The 25,058-nt window shown below is 48.3% G+C and overlaps 1 protein-coding gene across 1 annotated transcript in view; it reads right to left on the bottom strand.

Moving 5' to 3' along the window:
- Window positions 1-23,804, bottom strand: part of St6gal1 (ST6 beta-galactoside alpha-2,6-sialyltransferase 1) — a 140,004-nt gene extending 116,200 nt beyond the window's left edge. Inside the window, exon 1 of the mRNA XM_041678067.1 lies at window positions 23,462-23,804. The gene's annotated coding sequence lies outside the window, so the exon portion shown is untranslated. The remainder of the gene's footprint in view (window positions 1-23,461) is intronic.
- Between the last annotated feature and the right edge of the window lie 1,254 nt (window positions 23,805-25,058).

The following is a 25,058-nucleotide window of genomic DNA, read 5'->3' as shown; positions in this document are numbered from 1 at the left end:
CGCAGCTGTCGTTCAGTCTATACTCTCAGCTCCACCGGCTTCTCCCAGCAGCTCTCTCTCCTCCGGCCACCCTCAGATCCTCAGGGTCACTCACTGAGTTTGACATCTGAATTGGTTTCCAATTATTCTCCTGGGCCCTAGCGGCCAAGGCCTTCTTCCGGGTCTGGTCTTTCTGAGTCTTCCCACCTCACTGGATGGCCCCCTATCTCGTTACTCTGGTAGCAACTCCCTCTTTCTTCCATCCAGATGGCAAAAGGGGAGTGTAAGGAAGGGGCCCGCCTCGGGGATGTGAGCCTTCGGGAGTGCTTCCCAACCCCCACAGTAATGCTGCATGAGGTACTGACCGCAGACCACAACCAAGACTTCAACTGCTGGCAGTGCCTCTTGCCCAAGAAGCCCACAAACTGAGCAAGAACGTACACTGATAATTTCATGGTCTCGGCTTGTGAAGCAGAGCAATGCTAACAAGTCCTTTTTCCAGTCAGGGTGCCATAGCCTGTCACAGGACTGGAGCATAGTCCAGGCCCTTGGCATCCATGGGCAGCCACCACCAGGCACTTGAAGCCTAGGGTAAAGGAGTAGCTGCTGACCCTGGAGTCATTGTTCTCCACTATTTGGGGTGTAGGTCGTTTTCCAGGTAACATTTGGCCATGAACATAAATTAGCTAAGTGCTTTTATAGATTCTTACACAGAAGACAACCTAAGATCTGAGCCCTGTGAATCTGCCGGGCTCCTATGAGAAAACACTGTACTGGAAATTCAATAAGAACATCTGCTGAGTTCGATGACTTATGGTACAGCCCCTACCTCCTCTACCCGCTCTACCCCCTCAAGCCCCTCCCAGGACCCATGCTCCCCCTCAAAGGTTCCTCTGTAAGGCTCCAGCCCAGCTTTAATGGGATTCCTATCTCAGACCAAGGATTAGCTGCAGCTGTTCCCTATGGGTTTTCTTCTCACTAAGGTATCAGCTGCCATGCAAGACACTCTGTGTTCTCATGGACCTCTTTATCCCTCACATGGTCCTAAGAGGCAAGGAGCAGTCCACCCATCTGCTGATGAGGTGACGGGTGTTTTAGTAAAGAGCCTAGGCACAGAGCTTAAGAATTTCACTCACAAACCTGCCTCCCAAAAGCCATGGCTCACTCCAAGTCGAGAGCTGACATTAAATCTGAGCTGAATACAAAATCCAGGAGTGGTTTCTCATAACAGAAAGAAAAAACTTAGGAGTTCCTTTCCAGAGCTAAGCTTCTCTGACACCACCATAGAGGAAATACCCACAAGGAGAATCTACGTGACCATGCCGTGAACGTGGTGTCTACAGCCGTCACTGTCCTGATTTCAACACCCATCCAGATACTGGAAATACTGAGCCCGCTTTTCAATCAAAGCAAAACACATCCATGACCCTTCCTGTCGAGGCATCCCGCCAGGCTCACAGTAGCAGCAGCAGCCCCTTCCCAGATCTCCATTGCCTTGGTTTCTGTGGCCCAAACACAACAACTTTCATCTCTTGGCTATGTCTATTCTACTGCAGTTTCTGAAAACCACACACTTACTGGCTCTTGTTTTGAGCACTAGGTGTTGTTAGTCATGGACTTCCTATTACCCAAAATAAAAGATTTAGTTCTCTTTGAGCCCACATACTTCTAACGAAGTTACACCGTTCCTATTCAGTCAACCTCAGAGCTTCTCGTTATGATGACCGTGAGGCTATGCTCACAGTAGAACCATGTGGGGTGTCATGGCTCACGCCTGTCACACACACCGCTTAGCTGTCATTTCTGGAGTCCACAACTGTCTCCTGTGAGAACGCCTAATTTTCTACATAATGATCGCTCACAGATTCAGCCTTATTTTTCTCGCAAAACTATACGACTCAAAGTACAGCCCCAAACTGTTATGTAACCAATACGGTTCTTTTGTTTTGTTTGTTTTTAATTTCTTGAAGTTCTCCCTTCTGGAAATTCCTCTCCTCCTACACCAAACCCAAACTAGATGGCTTCAGGGCTTAATAGGCAATCCCGCTTATTCTTTCTGGTTTACTCCCTAGTTGGTAGAACAGACGGCAGCCGTAGCTTCTCAGAAAGCCTCTGTGGGAGGCAGGAAACGGGCACATCAGACAGCACCATCCTGCCACCCACTCGTTTTCGCTGGCAGTTTCTCAGAAGTCATCTCCTCTGGAAATGTTTAATATGTAAATACATTTGCGTATTTATTTAGTGTGCAGGTGCACACGCAAGGATGCCATAGCCCTTGTGTATTACTTCTGAGGGCAAGATGAAGGAGTTGGTTTGGGGGTCCTGGGGATTGAACTTGGGCTATCAGCCTTGGTGGCAAGCACTTTTGCACCCCCAGTTTTTGGAGACAGGGTTTCTCTGTAGCTTTGAAGCGTGTCCTGGAACGAGCTCTGCAGACCAGGTTGGCCTTGAACTCACAGAGATCCGTCTGCCTCTGCCTCCTGCGTGCTGGGATTAAAGGTGTGTGCCACCACTGCCCAGCTGGTGGCAAGCACGTTTGTCTGCTGAACGGCTCCGCTCTGAGAGCTCTCCTTTCAAAGGTCTGGATTCAGTGTCTTCTAGCCAGCGTTGCCATCCTTCTGTTCTCACGCAGAATCCACTCAGACTCCGGAGTTTCACATCTCACCTATTGATTTGCATGCACAGGCTGCTTGTGCCCCGTTCTTCCACTGGGTCACACCCCATCACTGTCTAGAGGCTTCCATCTGCATGCGTCTTTTTTTTGTTTCCATTTGTAGCGCTTTGTTCCAAGTACTCCGTCAAATAGTTTCAACACTGCAGTTCTCTCTCTATTTGTATGTTTCTGGTTTTCTTTTGTTGAAATTAGATTTTTTTCATAAAGTGTATTCTGATCATGGTTTCCCCTCCCCCACCTCCTCCAAGATCTTCCCAACCTCCTCTCTTATTTGGGAATTCACACCCTTTCTGTCTCTTCATAGAAAAAAAAAAACAGTCATCTAAAGAATAATAATAAAACAGAGGAAAAAATTCTTCTCTGTATTTAGTTATTCGCTTATTTCTTTTTTGAGACAGGCTCTCATGTAACCAGGCTGACTTCAAGCTTGCTAAGTAGCCATGGATGACCCTGATTTTCTTATCTTTGCATCTCCAACCTTCCAAGTGTTGAGATTAAAGGCGTGTCCTGCTGTGCCTGCTAAGGTGAGAACCCAGGACCTCCTGCGTGCTAGGTAAGCGGTTTCCCAATTCAGCTGCCTCCTCAGCCCCAATATGTTTTTCTTGTTATTTCTAGGACGCTTCCTCCTTCAGGATCCCTATTCCCTTCTTCTGTACATCTTGCTAATTCAGATATTGGGCTTTTAAAGAATAACCCAATCATTTTCCATTCCTCTGCCTTCTTTATTTGTTGCAACTTTCTCATCCAAACCCTGTAGCTATTTCCTTCTGCTTTTTATTCCAGGACTTCATTCTCTTTTTCTGAGCTCTCCTTGCTACATGTACCCACACCAAACCTTATTTCTGAGTCTAGCCTCACGGTTTAGGGGAGTTGGTTGGTCGGCTGTTCATTTCCTGTACTGTACCACTGAACCACACCCCAGCTCTGAAGTTTTCCACCACTCTCTATATCGCCTGCATTGCTTGGTGCTGTTGCTGTTGTTGCCTCTTGGTTTCTGTCTTTCATATCTCAGTTCTCCTCAGATAGCTTAAGCTCCTTAGATATCCTATTACATTCAAATGTGAAGCATGGAAACCGTGTGGAGGCATGGGCTCTGAGCTGGCAGGCTGTAGCCCAGAGATGCTGAGATCACTCTATACATTTTATTGGGGAACTCCTAATCTAAGCATCTGTAGGCCTGTGTAGGCCTATTCTCCACTCATCACACGACTGCCAACAAACAGAGCATCACCCTGTCTAGCCAGTGTAGGTGGTTGGCCTGTCTCAGTGAGGACCTAGCAGGCTCCCACCTACTCCTTGCCTCTGGGGCAGAACAGTATGTCACACATACCCCCTCTTATCTTGGCCTTCTGTGATAGATTTTGTTTTTAATAAAAAGGATCGATTTCTTTTTAATTGTCTGTGTGTGAATGCTTTGCTTGCACGTATGCCTGATGCCCACGGAGGTAAAAGGGAGAGCATCAAATCCCCTGGAGCTGGAGTTATGGATGGTTCTGAGCCACCAGGTAGGTAGAGAACCCGGGTCCTCTGCAAGAACAAATGCTCTTGACCACACAGTCATCTCTCTAGGCCCCTGTGAGAGATCTTCGTCAGCTCTGAAAGCTTGATAACATTCCTGAAAAGAGCTTTAAGGAAAATAATGTTACAAAAATTTGCATAGCTTTGAAAGACCCTAAAGACCCCCTCCTCAAAACCCGCAGCTAGCATGCTCCCGGGGGAACGTCCTGTTTGCTTTAAAAAAAATTCTCCAGATCAGCAGCCAGCCTGCTCCTGTAAGAACATCCCATGTGCCTGAGAGAGCAGGAGATAGAGATAGGAAGACTGCAAGGCAAGATGTCAATAAGATAGGATATCAACAAAGCAGGTTAGCTATAAGATAGGAACAGGATGACTGTTGCCAGGCATCCATGCTGAGAGAGGAAACCATTCATGCCCCCGCCTCATTCCGGTCGACCGATAACCACGCTTTTGCTTCTGTAAGCTTGCTTTTGCTCTCCCCTATAAAAAGACCTCCCCCGAGTCTGCAGGTGTGCAAGTCCTCCGAAAGACTTGCTGCCCGCAGGTACCTGTGTTTACTCAATAAACCTCTTGCTAATTGCATCCTGTGGCCTGGTCTCAGAGTGTCCTGGTTCTGGGTCTTCACCAGAGAGGAAAGGTCCTCTCTGAGGGTCTTTCAGCTTTATATAGGCCCTCACCTCAGTTCCACCAAATGAGTTAACAATATAACTTGATTTCTGCATAGAAATTACATACATGGCATCCAATTTCAGCTTCCGATACCTCCAGTCACATTCAAAACATTGTTTGCAGGGATCTTGTTATTCTGCAGGGGCCTCTTGCCCACAGCATGGTGCTGAAAACTGGGGTCTCTTAAGGAAGTGAATGCTAGGGAAGCAAACTTGCCAGAAAGATGGTAGACGACGATGACGAAGTGGACACTGAGAAGATCTCAGTCATAGCTCTGTTCTAGCAAGCTATGATATTTTCAGAAAGCAAAGAAATTATGTGTTACAGGGCTGGAGAGATGGCTCAGCGGTTAAGAACACTGGCTGCTTTTCCAGAGGTCCTGAGTTCAATTCCCAGCAACCACGTGGTGGCTTACAACCATCCATAATGAGATATGGATCCCTCTTCCGGCCTGAGGGCCTGTACACATAATGAATTAATTAATTAATTTTTAAATTAAAAAAAGAAAAATAAATCATGTATTACTGCAACTTTTGAAATGATCAATCTGGTGGTTTTTGAAAACCAGCATAGAAACAAAAATATAAGCAGGCCCAGGCAGAAAATTATCCTAAAGATTCAAAATAGAGATGAACCTGTCCTGAGCCAGCAGGAATTTGGTGAACCAAATAACCAATTTGTTACTTGATTTACTACAAAGGTACAACCAGCGTGGTTTGTGCTCGTGAGCGTGGCATGGAAGAAACATCTAGAAGGACTCGGGTGTCCTAAGTTCTGACTCTCGTCTGCCGGAGTAGGGTAGTGACTTCAGAGAAGAACAGCAGCTCACTTTCAGGCTTGTTGTAACTGGGGTATCTGCTACATGACTGAGAAAGCCTGTTTGGTGGATGGTTGAACATATGAGCATGGGGTTCCGGGGAAAGGTCTGGAGTGTGATACAAAGAGAGGCTTTTCAGTATAACAGAATGAAGGAGATGGGTAGGGACTGAGGTCCAGAGAAGAGGCCAAAGTGATGAATCAGGTGATGATGAGCCAACCACAGAAAGTGAGGGAAGATGGCTAAGAAGAGAGCAAGGAGAGAGTTCCAAAAGCCGGGAGGAGGTGGGACAACCTGTTATACAAGCTCCTACAGAGAAGCCAAGACAAGGCTTGAGATGTGGCCATTGCTTTTGGCAGATTATTGATGTGCCTTATGGGTAGAGGCTTGGGGAGCAAGAAGAAAAAAAAATGATGCTCAGACCAGACTTAAATGGGAGTGAGAAAAGATAAACCGCAGGAAAGAAACAGAAAATTATTTTCAGGAGCAGAAAAATAGGGCAATTACTAGAACGCGTAAGAAATTGGAGGAAATGTGCAGACATTCACAAATGGACAGCGGAGAGACAACGTGGCCATTCAGCGATAGGTTGATCAATAGATGGACAACTAGGTAGATAAAGTAGAGAGATGGGAACAAGTGGAATGTTACAGGAGAAAAATAATATTGGAGAGGGAAGAGTTGCCAGAGCCACACCTTTAATTAAGGTAAAGTAAGACAGATTCACAAATGAGCAACTGGGAGTGTGGAGGTTTGAATGGTCCCCACGGGCTCATATATTTTAATGTTTAGTTACTATGGAGTAGAACTCTTTGATGGGATTGGAAGGATTAGAAGGAGTAGAAGAAGTGGGAGGCTTAGAGGTTTTAAATACCCGAGCCAGGCCCAATGTCATTTCTCTCTTGGCCTACAGATCAGGATGTAGCTCTCAACTACTTCTCCAGCACTACATCTGCCTGCATGCTGCCATGCCCCTACCATGATGAGAACAGACTATACCTCTGAAGCTGTAAGCCAGTCCCCAATTAAATGCTCCTTTTATGAGTTGCCTTGGTCATAGGGGTCTCTTCATAGCAATAGAACAGGGGCTAAGACACGGGTGCCCCCATGCCAGCAGGCAGAAAGGAGACCATATGGGCACAAATCTGATGATGGAGATGTGTTAAAGTCTCAATATCTGCATCCCCAAAAGCTTGTACTTTGAATTCCTAACTTTCAGCACAGTGGTATTAGAAGCTGGACCTCATGAGGTCTGGAAGGCTCTGCCATCGTAAATGGCATTAGTGCTCTTATAGAAGAGACCTCAGAGACACAGCAGCCCCTTGCAATATACCAGCTGGGAACTAAGAAGTGATTTTGCCAATGCCTTGATTGTGGGCTTCTCGATCTCAACTGTTACTAACTGTTAGAGTGACCTGAACCGGCTAAGACAAACAATGCGAACGTTCTCTTCATCCACACCATTACTCAGGCAAATGTGAAACCCCAGCTATCAAGAAGGTGGGATGAGCCTTGTGAAGAAAAGGAAGACAGTGTGAAACACCTCTGCAGACGACAAGACAACAGTTCCTAGCCATGGCTGCCTGGGGATTACCTGCAGAGCTTTAAGAAAAGGATACTGCCCAGAGTCATCTGACAAAGACTTTAATTTCGTTAGCTTGGGGCAGAACTAGGGCTACATTCAGGTACACTAACGGTAGGCAGAGGTGAGAACACAGGACCAAGGGGACCGCATCTGAGCTAGTGAGACCAGCAAGATGGGGTGAGTCACCACCTCTCACGCCACATTCCCATTTGTGAAGCAGGTGTGGTTCTGAGTACTGGATTTAATGGGGATTGAAGGAGAGAAACGTGAAGTTCATACCGTCTGCAGGAACAGTGCAGAGCCCAGCAAAGGAAACTTGCTACGTCTGCTTCTGTTATCAGTTAAATGGCACCCAACAGCCCAGCAGACTAAGCGTCTGTTCTTATCTCATCCAAATGACTCACCAAATGTCTATCACATGGCTTTACGTTTGTCTGTAGATTACTGAGAATCTGAATACCAAGGGCACCCCTGGCTCTTTTTTTACGTAAATGCTGCGCACGAGGTTGCCCGAGTTCCCAGCAACTGCAGAAGTCGCTCTGTCCACTGAACTCTTTCCTAACTTGCAATCAGCATTTCAGGGCTCCTGGGCCGTGAGGCCCTTCCTGCCCACGCTCCTTGGACCCTGCTCTCTGCATTCACAGATCCCAGTCAAGTGATGAGTCTCATGGCTTGAGAGAGGCCCACGTATGACCTGAACCCTGAGCCTGGGAAGAACTCTGTAATGACAAGTAGCCCATTAACACCCTCTTATAGTCAGGCTTGGCCGGGTTCCCTGCCCATGTCCACCCACCTGACTACCGACCTTGCCCTAGCCCGACCTGAGTGGGCTCAAATGCCAGCAGGAGCCGAAGCCCCACAGGTTTGCTTGCCAAGGGAGCCTCTACCAGCAGCTCCTGCCTTCCTTGTGAGGAAGTCTATGGCCAAATTCCAACAGTGCGGCTTCTGTCTGGTCCTCCTACTGCAAAAGCCTGGAAAACTGCTCTTTCTTCCTGATAGTCTTGTGGGTGGGACGGGGTTCCCATCGATTCTCTGGCCTGTCCTTCCTCTCCGTCCATCAGCAACTGGTCCAGCTCTTGTGCCTCACTGCACATGGCTCCCTCTCCTCACAGACCGAAGCTCCACCAGGGAGAAACTGTTTCTCATCCGCCTTTGCGTGTGCAGTGCCTAGCAGAATCTGGCCCATTAGGTAAGCAGTAACTGAAAATAACCATTAAAAAGAGCTACTATACTTAATTTTGAAATTAAAGTCACACTTTATCTATAGAAATATGATTTTCAAGTTAAATAATATAGTAATAGATATTTGATATAGTATAAACAAAGGAAAAAAAGGAGAAAATATCAGGTTTCAAAACCCCTCTCCCAGAATACCTTTGAAGTCACGTTTTCAGGACGAGGGAGATGGCCCAGCATCTAAGAGCACTTGCTGCTCTCACAGAGGACCAGGGTTTGACTCCCAGCACCCACATGGCAGGCACAACCATCCTTACCTCTACTTCTAGAAAATGGGATGCCTTCTCCTGACTTCCTATGCTCAAGCAATGCCCAGCGTGGCACTCGGTTTTCTTCTGCTGCCTGCGGATCAAGATGCAGAGCCCTCAGCTCCTTCTCCAGCACCATGGCTGCCTGCATGCACCCATGTCCTGTCGTGATGATAAAGGGCTGAACCTCTGAAACTGTGAGCTAGCCCCAATTAAATGTTTTTCTTTATAAGAATTGCTGTGGTCCAGGGCAGGGAACCCGGACTGCTCTTTGGACTGGAGAGGGAGGGGGAGAGGAGTGGGTGGAGGGGGAGAAAGGTGGGATGAGGGGGAAAAGGGTGGGAGGAGGGGGAGGGAAATGGGAGGCTGGGAGGAGGTGGAAACTTGTTTTTGTTTTTGTTTTTTTTTTTCCTTTTCTCAATAAAAAAAAAAGAATTGCTGTGGTCATGATGTCTCTTCACAGCAATAGAAACCCTAAGACACCACTCTTACGCCTATTTACATACACGCATGCATATGTTATAGGCTAAAATCCAAATATGAGGACAAATATGTCTAAGTACATTTTCATGATCCATTCATCTGTTGACGACCATCTAGGTTGGTTCCACTTCCTTGCTATTGTCAAAGGAGCAGCAATGAACATGGACGCATATGCAAGCATCTCTGTTGGAGGGTATGGAGTCTCTAGGTATATGCCCAAGAGTAGAATGGCGGTGTCATGTGGAAATTCTGTTTTTCATTTTTTGAGGGACCCCCATAATAACTTGTGCCATACTGATTTGACTGTATAATTTGCACTCCAAACTAGCAACGAATAAGGGTTTCCCCTTCCTCTCTGACGTTAGTTATCACATTTATTGGTGACAGCCATTCTGATTAGGATAATATATCAAAAAGCATTTCCCTAATAACTATGGATGTTGACCAGGTTTTAAAATGTTTACTGACCATTTGTGTCTCTTCTTTTGAGAACTGCCTATCCATTGCGTTAATCTATTGCTCATTGGCAGTCGTCTCCCCGGCTTTGTCTTTGGCAGCACTTTGTAAATTCTGGGTACTGGGCTGTGGTCTTTAAAACAGCCATTTGTTGACCATGGTCACGTGTTCAGCTCTAGTTTGAGCACGCATGTCAATGCTATAATGTAGGAATAACTAATGCCAGTCACGATGTGAAATGAGGAGCTGAGTTCATGGCGTGAACAAACAGCACTTAAATTTACACAGCTTAAATCTGGAATTTAAACCCAAGTCCATCTAGCTGGAAATCACGTGCTCCCCACCCCACCCCACCCCACCCCTGACCCTCAAATGCTAAGGGCTTTCTGAGGAAGTGAGACTGCAAAGGTAACTGGATGGCAGCAAGCTGCTCCCCTCACCTTGTGAGTCACCAAGACTGTCTGCGGAGACCCAAGAACTCTTCGGGTACAGGAGTGCTGCCCTGGGCGAGGCTTTGGGGCTCCTCCTTGCATGGTCTCCTCCCTCCTTTAAACCAGCTCAGGATAAGATGCTCATTGTGAAGATGAAAAGAGAAGCCGCCACATGCCCTCTAGCAGGAAGCATCTCAGGGAAACGTACTCCTCACGCTGTCATTAGCCTCCTCCTCCAGCTCAGGCCCTGGGCCAGCATCCTCCAGCCCCACAGCACACTACCTGACAAAGACAGCCCACAGATGAATGACTCAGCCCCCACGGTTTTTGCCAGCGTGCCAGGCTGGCTGCTTTCCTCCCTCGCTCACCTGGAACAAACTCCTATGGCGTTGGTTCCTAAGAGGCTCGAACCAACATGGCTCCAAGCCTGGATCCCCACCAGAGTTCATAGCCGTAAGCCATACCAGACATGCCCTCTCTCCCATTTCTGCTTGCTTGACTGATACTACCTGGCTTGACTCTGCGCACAGATGCAAGGTGCCGCTTGCCCTGGCTGCTACAGCTCCCCCTACCAGCTCTCTTGGCCTTCCCTGCAGAGCTGCTGTTCACGCGGTATGGCCAAGCGTGGCCTATGAGCACCAGGCGAGCTGAGCTCATTCCTTGAGATGGCCCGGAGTTCTGTCCTCTGTTGGGTCAGGGGCTGTGCACAATACCTACTGCCCAAGAAATCACAGTCTAACAGAAAACTCCATAGTCCAAGAGATGAAAGTACTCTCTTCTCCGTGGGCTTCGGGGGCTTCATTTGAACTAAGGTTAAGGCTGTCTGCCATTGAGTATAGAGACATATGGCCTGGCTCTCACGAGGAGATACAGAAAGGTAGACTCCTTCAACTGTATGGAGTGTACTGGATACTTACATCTGTGAACCACGCCCATACATGTGGGCACACATTCTCCTACTCTAAGGATTTTGGACCTCCAGACCATGACAGAACCGTCTCCAGACCTAGAATGATCCTGTTCTTTCGAGAGTAGAAGTAAGATGGGTGCTCCAGGCCACACTACATCAGCGGTGAGATCTCGATGCCCTTTCACCTAGATTTAGTTTTCCCAGGCCCACTCTGTCCTCACAGGTACCTCTGCAGAATGAGGACTGTCCCCACAGTTCCTGACAACCCCATCTTGTCTCTTTCCCAGCCACCAGCCTCGCCCAGATGTGCCAGGGGATTGCTCGCCTGGCAGCTCTCACATTCCTCATGGCCTGGCACGTCTGGACAGTCTCCTCTACCCTCGCCAAGCTGTTGACAGTCATCCAGACCAACTCCCTAGCCCAAGCATTTCCCAGCAACCGGAAAGGCTGGAGGAACAGTCTTTCACCAGGCCAGGGCAGCACCCGTGCCAGCTCAGCCTTCTCTGCTGCCTCCCAGAGAGCAGCCCGGGGCAACTTATCTGAGTCAGGATGGCACAGTGCCATGCCTCTTGACCAAGTTGCTTGTTTCAATGCCTCAGAGACCCTGTCCCTGGCTGTGAGCATCCCCTCAGGCAACTGCCGGGGCTTTAGCCATTGTATACTTTTAGGAAAGCAAAGCCCACGTCTACAATAAGCCTCGTTTGTCCCGTGACAGCTGCAACCTAATTTAAACATAAAACCTCCTGAGACTAGGCAGGGGCACAATTCTCACCCCTTTTAGGAACAAAGAAGTTAGGGATGTCATTAAGTGGCCTGATGCCAGAGTCTGGACCATAAATAGTTATCAGAGCTAAAGATTTAGCTATCCAATGTATAGCTTGTGGTGGTTTGAATAAGAACAGTCCCTATAGGCTCACATGTTTATATGCTTAGTCACCAGGGGGTAGCACCCATTTGAGAAAGATTGGAAGGAAGGATTAGGAGGTATGGCCTGGGGGGAGGAGATGTGAATTTCTTTGAGTTTCAAACAGCCACACCAAGTCTAGCATCACTCTGTGTATATATCTGCTGCTGGCAGATCAGGATGTAAAGGTATCAGCTACTGGTCCAGCACCATGCCTGTCGGCTTCCCATCGTCATTGGATTCACCCTCTGAAACTGTAAGCCAGCCTCCAATGAAATGCTTCCTTTACCTCGGTTACCTTGCACATAGTGTCTCTTCACAGGAATGGAACAGTATCTAAGACACAGCTAAAGTCTACTTTATTTTATAGGTAAACATAATTAGGCAAGCACATAAAATATTTACCTACAAAACGTAACACATTTATTGATAAAATGCAACCTGAGAAATACTTATTTCACATTTGCCTTGCGTATTTTTTGTTTGTTTGTTTGTTTCATTAAGATAGCAATCAGGTCTCTTTGTAAATCATAGCACAAGAGGAAACCACAGCCTTTGGCATTCAGAGAGCCCATGAGGTACAAATCACAACTTCACATGGCATGATTTTTGGTAAACCACTTTCAACTTCAGTGTCCTCCTCTGCACAGGAGAAACAACAATGTATTCCACAGGGCTGCTGGGCTTTCAGACACTGTCAGGTCCACCAAAATCTGGCTCCTGATCCCTTCTCCCAAAGGAGCCATTTCCTAATCCCTGTCAAAGGGGGCAAATGGCTATCTGTGGTGCCTACTAGCCTACCAAAGCAGTGCTGGTCTCCAGGTTCACTCGATAGCACAAGTACCTGTTATCACGTCTATGCAGACTTTCTGGTTCTTCTCACCCTGCCCGCTGCCCTAAACTTCTCCAGCTCATGGGCTTCCATCCCCCAGCTTCTCATTCCTATAAAAACCTACCGTTTGGGGCTGTACCTTCTCTCTTTTGTCTTCTCTCTAGGTGCCCTCTCTCTTGGTCTCCTTTGTCCACACTCTCTCTTCACCTCGCTCCCTCTCACCGTTTCTCTCTCCTCTCATGGCCAAGTCCAGTCTGGTGGCCATGTTCAATCTACTACTTTCTCTCTCTCTGCTCTGGAGTCTTTCAGATGCCTCGCATCTACAGTAAAACCTTCCCCTCAACCATACCTCGGAAGCGGTCACGTCCTCAGCTTAACATCTGGTGCCGAAAGCCTCGGCTTACACATCCATGTGCTTGTCTTCTGGCAGGCTGAGGCTTCAGAATGAACAGTAGCTGTTCTTTTATTTTTGTCTTCCCAGCCACAACAAGTTACTCACCATGACCCAGGCTTCCACTCCCCCACAGTGTTTTCACTACCACCCTGGGTCAGGAATGTTCTTTTCCCAAAGCCTAACCTCAGAACTCAGCTTCAGCACCCAGCCAAACTATCTCCTCTGTGAGGCCTTTTCTCCAGCAGCTTATGAGATACACAACACCCAGCCGGAGACTTGTTAGACATCTTTGCAGCCACGCGTGGCCACGTGACCAAATTTTGGACAACAAGAACACGAACAAGAGTGACGTATATGCCTGCATGAATTCTCCAACGCTGGAACATGAGGGTTGGAAGGGAATGTGCCCAGAGCACACTAGAGGATTGCATGGAAGCGGTTTTATGGAACCCCGCATTATGTAAAGATAATTTTTTAAAAACTCCCCTGTTGTCACTCTAAAGGCTCGCCTTTGTACGGCCTTCAGACGGCAGGCGTGTCTTTGTTTGGTCCTCAGCGCGTGGTTTCCCTTCTCTGCCACCAATTTGGTTTTTAACGGATCCGGTGCAGTTCCCTTCACAAGGTGCATGTGTTGCTGGGGTTGAGCCGGGAGTTTTACTCAGCTGGGAAGCGCTCTGCCGCTGAGCTGCTGTTATACTCGCAGCTCTATCGTCTGAGTTTTCCTCCATTATTTCTCTTGTAATTCTATAACCTTATTTCAGTCCCCAATTTCGTCATTCTGTCTCTGAGGTCTCACTTTAATTTGCAGTAAACTTTACTTTGAACAACGACCCTACAGTTCCTCCCCCAGCCCAAAACCAACAGCAAACCAGAAACCAGAAACGATCTTGGGAGATGAAGACAACAGCAGCAGAGCCCATTCACCTTTGGGTAAGACAGCAGTTTTGTTTTAAAGTGAGCTTTGTTCCTTTCCAAATCCCTCCTACCTATCATGTCCCCCCCCCAGCCCCGCCCCCACTCCCGCCCCCACCTCCACCCTCACCCCCTCATCCCATCCCATCCCAATCCCATAGGTTTCACAGGTAAGGCTTGATCTCCTGTATGAATCTGGAACATTTTAAGAAAAGTAACAGTCTTCTTCCCCTTTGTCACATAAAGGCTTCTTTGGAGATTTCTGATCTACTGGTTGGCTAAACAGATAGGAGGGCACCGAGGACCAGGCCATGGGGAGGGTCTACGTCAGGCAACCGGTCTCGGTGAAGCGGAGGTGGGTTAATACCAGCACACACAGGTGGAAGGATGAAGGTTTTGGGGGGATGTGCCCCTTGAAAGACAGAAAGAAAAGGAATGGTATCTCAGCCAGCAAGTCGGGGCTCAGCCTGCCCTTGCAGGCCCTGGAGTGGAGGCCAAAAGTCTGACCGGAGAGCAGGATGTGCTCACTCAAGTCCAAGCAGCTCAGTCCACTGAGTGGCCCGCCTTTGGACATGTCACCAGGTCGCTTTCGGTTTTTGTTTCCTCGCCCACGAAACAGGGAATAACGGTGTATGGCACACGGGGAGTGAGGGAAGACTGTCCTTCACGCTCAATTAGAGGCACCCCCCCAAACAACAAAACCAAGCATTTCTCAGACCCCAAAGGACTGGAGAAAGCTGGCATGCTGGCAGTGAAATCAATTGTAGCTGACTGTAGAGAAAGAGCCACCTCCTCTCTAGACTGCACCCCACCAGCAGCAGGACTGTGGGCAAGTCTCTGGCCAACTCTGGAGCTTGATTTTCTCATCTGCAAAATGGAGCTACTAGTGCCAAAAAAAAACCACACACACAATGACTAAAGAGAACCAAGAACACAGCAAAACCTGTGCCAAGTGATGTGGGATTCCCCTCTGTATGCTGTGAATATCACTTACTAATAAAGAAACTGTCTTTCCCTGTTAATAGGGCAGAACTTAGATAGGTTGGGAAAACTAAACTGAATGCTGGGAGAAGGAAGGCAGAGTCAGAGAGAACCCATGTAGCCCCAGCAAAGACAGACACTGGAACTTTAGCCAGTCACATGGTGATACACAGATTAATAGAATGGGTTAAATTAATATGTAAGAGCTAACCAATAAGAAGCTAGAGCTAATGGGCCAAGAAGTGATTTAATTAATACAGTTTCTGTGTGATTATTTAGGGTCTGAGCTGCCAAACAGCCAGGAAACAAACAAGCGGCCTTCACGACAACAGCCATGTTTCCCTCATCAGACTAAACTGAAGCTTAAGCGAAATGACATGGCAGGACTCTCTGCTCCAGCCCAGAAGGCCATCAAGAGGATACAAGATCCAGATTTTAAAGCTTCTTGAGGGGCTGGCTGTGCAGCTTAGCTGGTAGAGTACTTGCTTTACGTGCACGAGGCCCCAGGTCTGATTCCCAGCCATGCAATTTAAAATAAATAAATAAATGAAGCAGTAGCATCAGAGCCCTAAAACTCTACAAGGTGGAAGAGAGAGAGAGAAGCGGATTTAGAAAGGCTATAATGCGGAGAACTCTACAGTGATCCTCCTAGGACACAGAGTTCTCTCCCAGTTGCCAGGTTTCCTGGTCCTCTCAAGTGTATGTGGTATATTTATTCATGTGAACATAATTTATGAATATGAGGTCAGGCCAAGCTGAAGTCAAGGACAGAGCAGTGGAGGGTTGCCAAGCGCGAGGGGAAACTACAGTCAGGCAGGCCTCTTTGAAGGCCTCCACATCATTCCACACTGCGGAGGAGATGAAAACGGGCATTTCTGTCCTCGCCTCATCCCATGGCTTCAATTCTAGTATTTATCTTTCGCTCCTTCCTACACAGCCAAGGACTTCCTTGCCTTCTGCTTCTATCCGGTTCTGAGGCGTCTCCCTGAAAAGGGGTTCTCCACCTTGCAGCCTTGCTCCCTCCCCAGCCAGCTGGGCAGTTCTGTTTCCTTCACCTACGGCCACCCCCCCTCCCCCCAGCCCGTGGTTCCTCATCACAGTTCTCCTTTCCACACCAATCACTCAGCGAGACTCTCCGCAAGAGAAGCCGAGCGGATGAAAAGCTCCGGTTCGCACGTGGAATCCGTCACCAGTGTGTCATTAGCACTCACCTTGCCATAGCCCTGCCTCAGTGTGAGGGACTCAGGAGGCAGGGCCTTCTAAAGGACCTAAAAGCAAGATGGAGCAGAAAACCCCCTCCCTCAGAGCCTGGGAACACACGTCACCTTTTCTCACTTCTCGCCCCGCCCCCTTACTCTCCCTAAGATCCTCAGACCTGACCCTGAGAGCAGAAACAGGCGAAGTTGGCTCCATGGAGTGGGGAGGAAGGTGATGATGCAGCTCAGATTTTGCACTTGCGGCTGAGGGCACCCAACCAGGTCAGGCTAGTTCCAAAAATATCTCTTCATCCAAATACAGTCTCTTGCTAGCAATGTGCGTAGCCTCTAGCCCAGTGTTTCAGGGTGGTCCTCAGTGTCCCTGTGTCCCTGGGTTCCTGCTCTTGCCACCCTCCCCAGAGTCTGATGAACCGGCTTCTTGTAACTCACTGACATTTACAAGCAACTCCACGTGTAAACACTGGAAATATGTTTTATGAAAACAGACAAATATATATCTGCCAGCAGAAGATAAGTTAAGTAAGTATACTCAAAAAATAGACTTGTGATGCAGACCTGAAAAAAAAATAGTAAGTGCACACAGATATAGAAAGCGTTCCCTTCCACACAACTGAAAAGACTCGTGTGTAAAGTGGCAGTCATGATGTCTTCCATCAACTGGGTTTGTAAAGTACATCTGAGCCAGGCAGGCATGGTGGCCCACAACTTTAGCCCAGCACTGGGGAGGTAGAGGCAGGTGAATCTCTGTGAGGTGAAGGCCAGTCAGGGCAACTCAGTGAGATCCTGTTTCCAGAAACAAACAAGCAAGTAAACAAAAAAACGCATTTGCATAGGACCATAAATACTTGGGGCAGAAAGGGCTGGAAGGGAATCACTGTAAGGAGAAATCACTTTAGGGAAGTGGATGGGCTGAGGCCAGGGCTCAGGGATCCCTTGCCTCGGATGCATGCAACTGGGTTTGATCTCCAGGGCTGCAGGCAAACAAACAGACGGAGCATGGGAGGAACAGCATATGGGAAGTTGGTTGATCCCTTATTATCTGAATCTTATAAAATGATTTCCCTTATTGTTTTTCTGAAAAAGCCTCTCAAACTGGCATACATCTTTGACTTGCTGTCAGAGCTGGAATGGGGACAGGGGAGAAGATCAACTGTTGAGTGCCTGGCACACCCCAAGCTATACAGAGACCACAAGTCCCAGGCTAAGCTCAGGAATAATGAGAATGCCAGTAAAACGAGACCTTACTGATTACCACATCAGACCCTCTCTCTTCCTCCTACCAGAAGAAACCAAGACTCACTGAAGTCAGAGATAGATAGGCATGAACTCTTGCCCCTTCTCTTAATAAAGAGGGGCTTCAGAAGGACATGTCACTCAAGGAATGAATGGCAGAACCAAGACTGTCTCTGTCCCCATCCGTGAAGCAGGGCAGAAGTGGGGAGAGGGCTGGCAATCTGGGAGGGGACAGAAGGAAGAGTGACAAGCAGAGTCACTGGAGGTCAGCTGTGCGTCAGAGCAACCACACCTTAGGCACACCACAGTAGAGCGTGACAGGGAGGGTGGGGCCTTCCCCCCAACTCTCACCTCAGGAAACCCTGCCTCTCAGAAAGGAAGGCCAGGCTTGAGCATGATTTAGACCTGATACTGACCATCTGAGGTTACCTTGGTCAGTAGTCACCAAATTTTTGTAAATGTGCTGTAAAAGTAAATAAATAAATAAATATTTTTAAAAAATCCAAGTCTTTTGCCAAAAGCAGACAACTAGTTAAGATAAGAGGTGAAAGCCGGGCGGTGGTGGCGCACACCTTTAATCCCAGCACGCGGGAGGCAGAGGCAGGCAGATCTCTGTGAGTTCGAGACTAGCCTGGTCTACAGAGCTAGTTCCAGGACAGGAACCAAAGCCACAGAGAAACCCTGTCTCGAAAAACAAAAAACAAAACAACAAAAAAAAAAAAGGATAAGAGTTGGAGTCTTGCTTAAATCGGGTCTCCTGCTTCTTCTAAGTTCTGTGTCCTGTATTATCTGTCTTTGACTTTTGGGGACATGGCATGACCTCCATATTTGAGAAGCAAAGCTTAAACAGTTCCCAGGATTACTGTACCCTCTCCTCCTTGGCCTGCTCCCCAAAAGCTTGAACGGTTCCCATAAAGGCAAGAGAAGAGAAAGGCCCGAAGCCAACACAACTCAATCTGCATTATCAGGCTGAGTGAAATATTTATGGCTTGGCTAATAAGATATCTGGGACATGCTTCAGAGTAATGAGGTCAAGGCAGGGTCCAGGGTTTCTTCAACAGCCATGCCTTTTACAGCATGACCCGATAATCCAAAGGTTGGGACTCTAGCCTATGGAGACCCAGGAAAGAAAACTGGAACCAGTCTGTTAGCATGTTAGTTACAATATCAGTTGAAACAGGTAAAACTGACTGCAGGAGTAGCCTCCACAGCCGTGTCTACTGCTCTCCCCGTCACCACAGGTTCTCTCCTCTGTGATCAGCAGCATCGGGCAATGGTCTCTTGTCACTCGGGTCTCTCTCCTCCTTTGGATTAGGTGGCTTTTACTCGGTATGTCAAATGAGGTAGTGAATGGCCCTGGAGTTGTTCACTGGGCATTTACAGAAACTTTGCTATTAAGATTCTGGAGGTCACAAGAGCAAGACCATAGTTCAAGGCCATGCACAGGGTCCATTCATGTCTATTGTATTGCCAGTGCTTCCGAATTTCTTAAAGAAAAACTGTGGCTGATGTTTGAAGAGGTTAGGCAGGGATGGGATAGGAGAGGGAGGTGGAAGCTTCTTCCTCGGCATGCCCTCACTGAAATAAACACTGAGCTGGCCAGGTCTCATAGGTCCATGGGAACTTAAAGGTGCTAGCAACTGATGTGGTCATCGTCAAAACTTTAACGTAAACTGAAATAAAAGAACTGTAACTATACATACAATTATTCTCAATTATTTTGAAAAAAAATCAAGGTTTTTTTTTTCTGCTTGGTTTATGTTTGTTTATGAAATACAGAAACAAAATTGCCAGATAGTACAAGGATATTTGGGACAGTGGATTTTTTTTTCCCTGTTTCTCAATCCTTTTTGGCATGTTCTTCAACGGGAATGTCTTATTTTTATAACCAGAACACTTCAATTCAGAAAGCTGACATGACCTTCCTAGTAATGACTTAGGAAAAGCATCCCTAGTATGTAACACGGAACGACACCATTGCAAAGTCTGTTAGTGCTGCGCATGGGCTTATAAAGGCCCATCTAAGGAAGTCAGAGGGCTACCATGAAGTGAGACAAACAACCAAACAAACATGCTTCCCAAGAAGGCTAGGGTGGGGATGTGACCGGGAGGGGTCAGGTAGGAGTAGGATGGAGGAAGAGGGTACCGAGAGAGACAACTGGAATCCGGGAGCATCTCCGAGACAAGCTAGAAACCTAGTGCAATGGAAACGCACAGCAACCTACGAGGGCCAAGACCCAGAGTCCTAGGATAGAACCAGACACGACTGTCAAAAAATAAAATAAAATAAATGTCAGTGAAATGATTCCTAGTGACATTCTGCTATGTTCGTAGATCGGCGCCCAACTGTCAACAGAGAGGCTTCATCCAGCAACTAAGGGAAACATGCAGATGCCAGGGGGCATGCCGGAAATCCTGTGGAAAAGGGATAATAGGAAGGATTGTAGGAGCCAGAGGGGTCAAGGACATCGTAAGAAAATCCGCTTAGTCAGCTTAGTCAACTAACGTAGGCTCAAAGGGACTCACAGAGACTGAACCAACAGCCAGATGGCTGGCATGGGACTGATCGAGGCCCTCTGCATATATGTTACAGGTGTGTGGTTTGGTTGCTAGCTTTTGGGACCCTTCTTTGCTACTGGATTAGCCTTGCCCAGCCTTAATACAAGGGGAAGTGCTTGGTCTACTGCAACTTGATATGCCATGTTTGGTTGATATTCGTGGGAGATGTGGCCCTTTTTGAATAGAAATGGAGAAGGATTGGATAAAGGCAGTTGGAGGGGAGAAACTCAGAGGGCAAACTTGGGTCAAGATATAAAAACATAAATAAATAAACAAACAAACAACAAAAAAGTTATTGCACTAAATATGCAACAAAAAAAAAACCTGTTTCCCTAACTAAGTTCTTCTTATCCACAAACATCACACACTGATGCCAGGTAGGAGCCATGAACAATACGTGCACACCCTCCTCAGGCTCTAAGGCCTCCAGCAGCACCTACTTCCCAGGAGAGCCAGGGCAGACTCGGGCAGATCCACCAGGAAAGAGAAGAACAGAGCCCAGCCCAGAAGCTAAGGAGTCTCTGGTCTTCTGACTTCCCGCTGTCCTTTGCTTTGCAAATATCTGCAAAGCAGCTCCCAGGGACAAGCGCAAAGTGAACCACACTCAGCAAGTCAAAGGAAACTGAACCTCAGTGTTAACTGCAACAATCTACACTGGACCAGCATCCATTCCTCTGCTTACCAGCCAAACCCATTTAAATCCTTAAGGAACTCTTCGCTTTACTTTAAAGAGTGTTGTTATAGCAACCATAATAACTTTGGTTTTACTCTGGGGTACCAACAGCAGTTTGTTTGATGCAACACCTTCCCTTTGACGCAAAAAAAAAGAGACACTAAAAGTCGGTTGGCAGTGTTTCTGTGTACTGGGAAGCAAGTCATTTCTCTTCTTGGGTCCTTAATTTTCCCATGTGAGAAGCAAAAGGGTTGAAGAGCCTCAAGTTCATTGTAGGGGTAGCATTCTGAGGAGACACAGGCACCTAGCTGTGAATCGTCTGCAAGGACCAATTGGTTGATTAGAATTTCAGTGCTGTGAAGATTGGAATTTTGCAGGTCCAGAGGCTAATTACTTTATCCTGGACGAAGTTCTGGTCCTCTGGGAAAGCCATTCCTTGTACCCACCCCACCCCCATCTCGCCCATTCTTTGCCCCACCCTCACCACCCCTCATGCCGAAATTAACATCTTGGAACTCAAGATAAAAAGCCTTTTAGAATCTATTAACTTAGCAGGAGACTAAAAGCTAGGAATGCCACCAGATAGCATCTTGAGTCTACAGAAAAGCTTCCAGCGTTTTTTCTGTAGCATTTCTCTATACCTGCCTCTCTGATGGACCCACCAACGTATTTTAAGCTTGACTTAATTTATGACTTCCTCTGTTCTGTAAAGCTAGACAGGCTCCCTGTAACCTCTTCCACGCTGGAACATGGAATTTGGGGGTCACCTAAATCTGTGTTCCCTGGCCACGGCTGCTCAAAGTGGCTCCAGAATAAACTATCCCTTCTCCGTAAGTTGAGAGCTGTGGTTTTTACGCTGGCATTACAAAGTTAAACCATGTGGAAAGCAAGGGGAAGGTAAAGACACCTAGGAGGTGAGGGATGAAAGGAGGGGGCCACAGAGCATAGTTAGCTTTGGGAAACTGGCCTCAGAGTTCTTTCCTTTGCCTGCTTCTCCTCTGCCAAACACGAAAAGCACAGTTACTTCCATGGGACTTATAAATAATAGATAAATTAATTAAATAAAATCAATGAAAACAATGTTTTGTTCTCCAGCGAGGGGCTCAGGAGCAGCGGATTACAAGAGACACTTTCCTCCCAATGGGACTGATGTCAACAGCCCCTGCTTCTGCCCAAACAAAGGCCTCTTAGCGCCGGGATATGAGGCAAAACATCTAAGGCTCTATAGTTGGCCCTAGTTCAACTTGAGAACAAGGGGGCAGCCAGGAGAGCAGAACAAAGTCATGGAAGCAGGATAGGCTGGTGAGCGGGGAATTTCTAAATCTCTCTTCTCCGCTGCACAGGGAACTCTTGAAAGCCGTAATGGAAGGGTGCAGATCCCAATTTGAATTATTTTCTTTGTTTAACTCTCAACTGCTCTGCCGAAGGCGACTGCCTTTTAAGCTAACCGCAGAATCCTTCGGATGAAGGCAGAGCAGCTGGAAGACCCACACTCAGGAGGCTGAACTTTCAGACCTCAGCTTCCTGCCTGTAAAATACAAGGTTCTCTAGTTGTCGCCTGGACCCTTGCAGTAACAATGGTCCATGGCTGGAGGCTGTCCAGCTCTCCTCAGAGACCGCTCAGCCTCTAGAGGAACTATCCGAAGTGACGCATCAATTAGGCGGGGTGCTGTCACTACTGCACAGGTCGTCCAGGATCCGTTCACCCCACCCCCACCCCATCCTCAGAGCTGCCAAGCCCAGATCTCACTAAGTAAAATCTGGCTGCGTGAGTAGACAAGAGAAAGTAAAGCGAAAGCACCCAAAAAACCGACCTACCTCCGTGAGCCTCGGAAACGACAAGAGGACCTGGGTGGCCTTGCGTGAAGAGGAGGAGCCAGTGACACCTGGAGGGTCTAGGCACAGGGACCTCCGAGGCGAAGTGCAAGCGAAACCCAAGACCTCACTGGTGGATTTGGTTTAAATTGGACTATTCTTTTGGTAGGCTAGGGAGGCGCTCGAGATTCCCCAACAGAGGCAGTCGCCAGAGCACGGGGACAATGGTGTGTCGGAACGTGTCTGTTTTAAAGGATAACTACAGACTCTTGGTTCAACCCGCATCTCTAGGAAACCTCGGGGGAAGAGGTGAGGGCTTGTCACCTCAAGGCACGTGCCGAAGGGTAGAACACACAAGTGAGGGTGGGGGCTTTGGTAGTTTCTTTCTTGCTTGTTTTTCATTTTAAAATCTACAGGGTTAGTCCGACCGCTCACAGAACACCTTTTCGAAATAACTCTCGCCCTCCAGCAGTGAGTGTCGTCTCCAAGCACCGCACCCACGGGTTTGGCTGGGACAATAACCTCTGCCTGCAGGAGGCTCAGCAGTGCTGTTGAGCAGGGCTAGCTGCACCCCCCAGATCCCTAGCGGGGCACACGTGCGTTTGTTGTGGTGCATGCGCTCCCTCTCCTTCCACCAGCCTCAGTCTCTGTTACCCCAGTGGGCAAGATCGGAAGGGACCCGCGTTCTGCAACGCAACGGCTTACACAATACAGATGCAGCGTTGCGGGCTCCTACGGGCCCCACACACGTGGATTTGTTGTGGGTGCGCAGACTGGCGAGCAGCGGGAGGCCAGGGTGCCTGTCCCTCCCCTGGGCCAAAGACGGACACCCCCAGCCCCGGGCGGCGGCTCTTGCCCAGGCATCGGAGGCTGCCCCTCAGCTCACCCCTGCACCCCTCCTCCCGGCCAGTGCCGGCCGCCTCGCCCCTACTCACTGGCAGCACTCTCAGCCGAGAAGGCGGCAGCCGCTGTGCCCACCGCGCGCTCGAGCCGGCCGGGAGCTCTCTTCCCTTTGTTAGGGTCAGGCAGTGCCAGGGCGGCTCCCTAGCCCGGCTTGGTCCTGGACTCCACACCTCCAGGTGCCTCCGAACCTCACCAGGCCGGGGAAGAAGAGTCCGGCACTCAAGCTCCGAGTGAGTCCGCTGAGAAGGGGGCCTTGGGGGAGCAGTGAGGGACTGGGGGGGAGGATGTAGTAGCAGGGGATCGGAGAAGGAGGGAAGAAAAGCACTGCAGACCGGCGGGAGGAAGCTCAGTCTCCGTTATGCAAATAGAGTCGTTAAAACTAGAACTAGAGTCCTTATTCACAGCGGTCCCCAAACCATACTGGCCCTCTGGGGGTCGCCAGCGAGCAGGCTCAAGGTTAAAGATGCCAGCTTAGGACTCCCCGTAAAGCAGGGAATCTTGCAGGCCCCCTACAAAGAGCAAGGCTAGTGGGGCGGAGCAATGCGTCAGGCAAGGAAGCCCAAATGCTGTCTCCACCCCTACCCCACCACCTCTGCATGTCCCGAAGTTTTGGATTCGGTGTGGTCTGGGAAAAAACGCTCTTAACAAGGGTGCATATGCTGGCCCCACGTAATGACCCTGATCGGGGAAGTCAGTTTAACCCCTCTGAATTTTTTGTGTAGAACACATACATTTTAGACTCTAAAATTTAGAGTTTAACGAAAATTTCCCAACATCAAACGTAGCTAGTACACAGCATCCTCAAACATTCTTTTTTAATTTTTTTTTTGAAAGGAAAAATATTCTGGAACCCGCGACCAAGAACTTTTCTCTGCAGGTATGCAAGCAGGCAAGCCTCCACTAAAATGGTAAAGGCAGGCTTCCTTCCACTAGGGTTAGGATAAGACTACTGGAGAAGTCAGGAGGAAACATCTTGTTCAAGAAGCAGCCTGGCAGGCTGACCATATCTGATTACCCAGTGGCCACTTCCGAAAGACTGAAAATGATTTATAAGAGGCCTGGAAGCAGGCGTCAGGCTACTCCTTCAGTTCTTCATGTATACCAGAGAAGAGAGGCGCCTTCCAGAGGCGGTAATCCCATCCCAGATACCTGCTTAATATCCGCCTCTGTTGAGAGGGGGATAAAATGGAGCACAAGGGAAGCGGACGACTGCTGGGCTGAGGATTCTGGGAAGCAAAATGTCTCCTTGGGAAGACTTCTTGAACCACAGCACCAGAGCGGGTCTCTTCAATTCCAGGTAGCCACCTCCCACCACCCACCTGGGAAAGGAAAGACTGCATCCTCCTCCCCAGCATCCTTCTTTCAGGCTGCGCTTCCTCCATCCCTTGATTCCAACTCGCTCTGTTGCTGTCCCTCCCCCAGCCGCTATGGAGGCAGTGGCTTAATCCAGAGACCTGAATCAGAAAGTGCCAGACAGTGAATTCAGGTCTGGGGCCAAGCAGCTATTTGTTCTTGGGTGAGTTCCATAGTCTCCCTGGGCCAGTCTTTCCTCTTCTGCAACGCGGAGATCTAGGGCACAGTACTGTTCTCATGATTATTTGAAATGACTTGTATGAATCGAGTCACTTC

This window comes from Microtus oregoni, unplaced genomic scaffold (assembly GCF_018167655.1).
Source record: "Microtus oregoni isolate MIOR12 unplaced genomic scaffold, Mior012 000029F_ref0000214, whole genome shotgun sequence".
Taxonomy (NCBI): domain Eukaryota; kingdom Metazoa; phylum Chordata; class Mammalia; order Rodentia; family Cricetidae; genus Microtus; species Microtus oregoni.
Note: the sequence above shows the minus strand (reverse complement) of the source record. Positions and strands in the feature narration are given on the sequence as shown.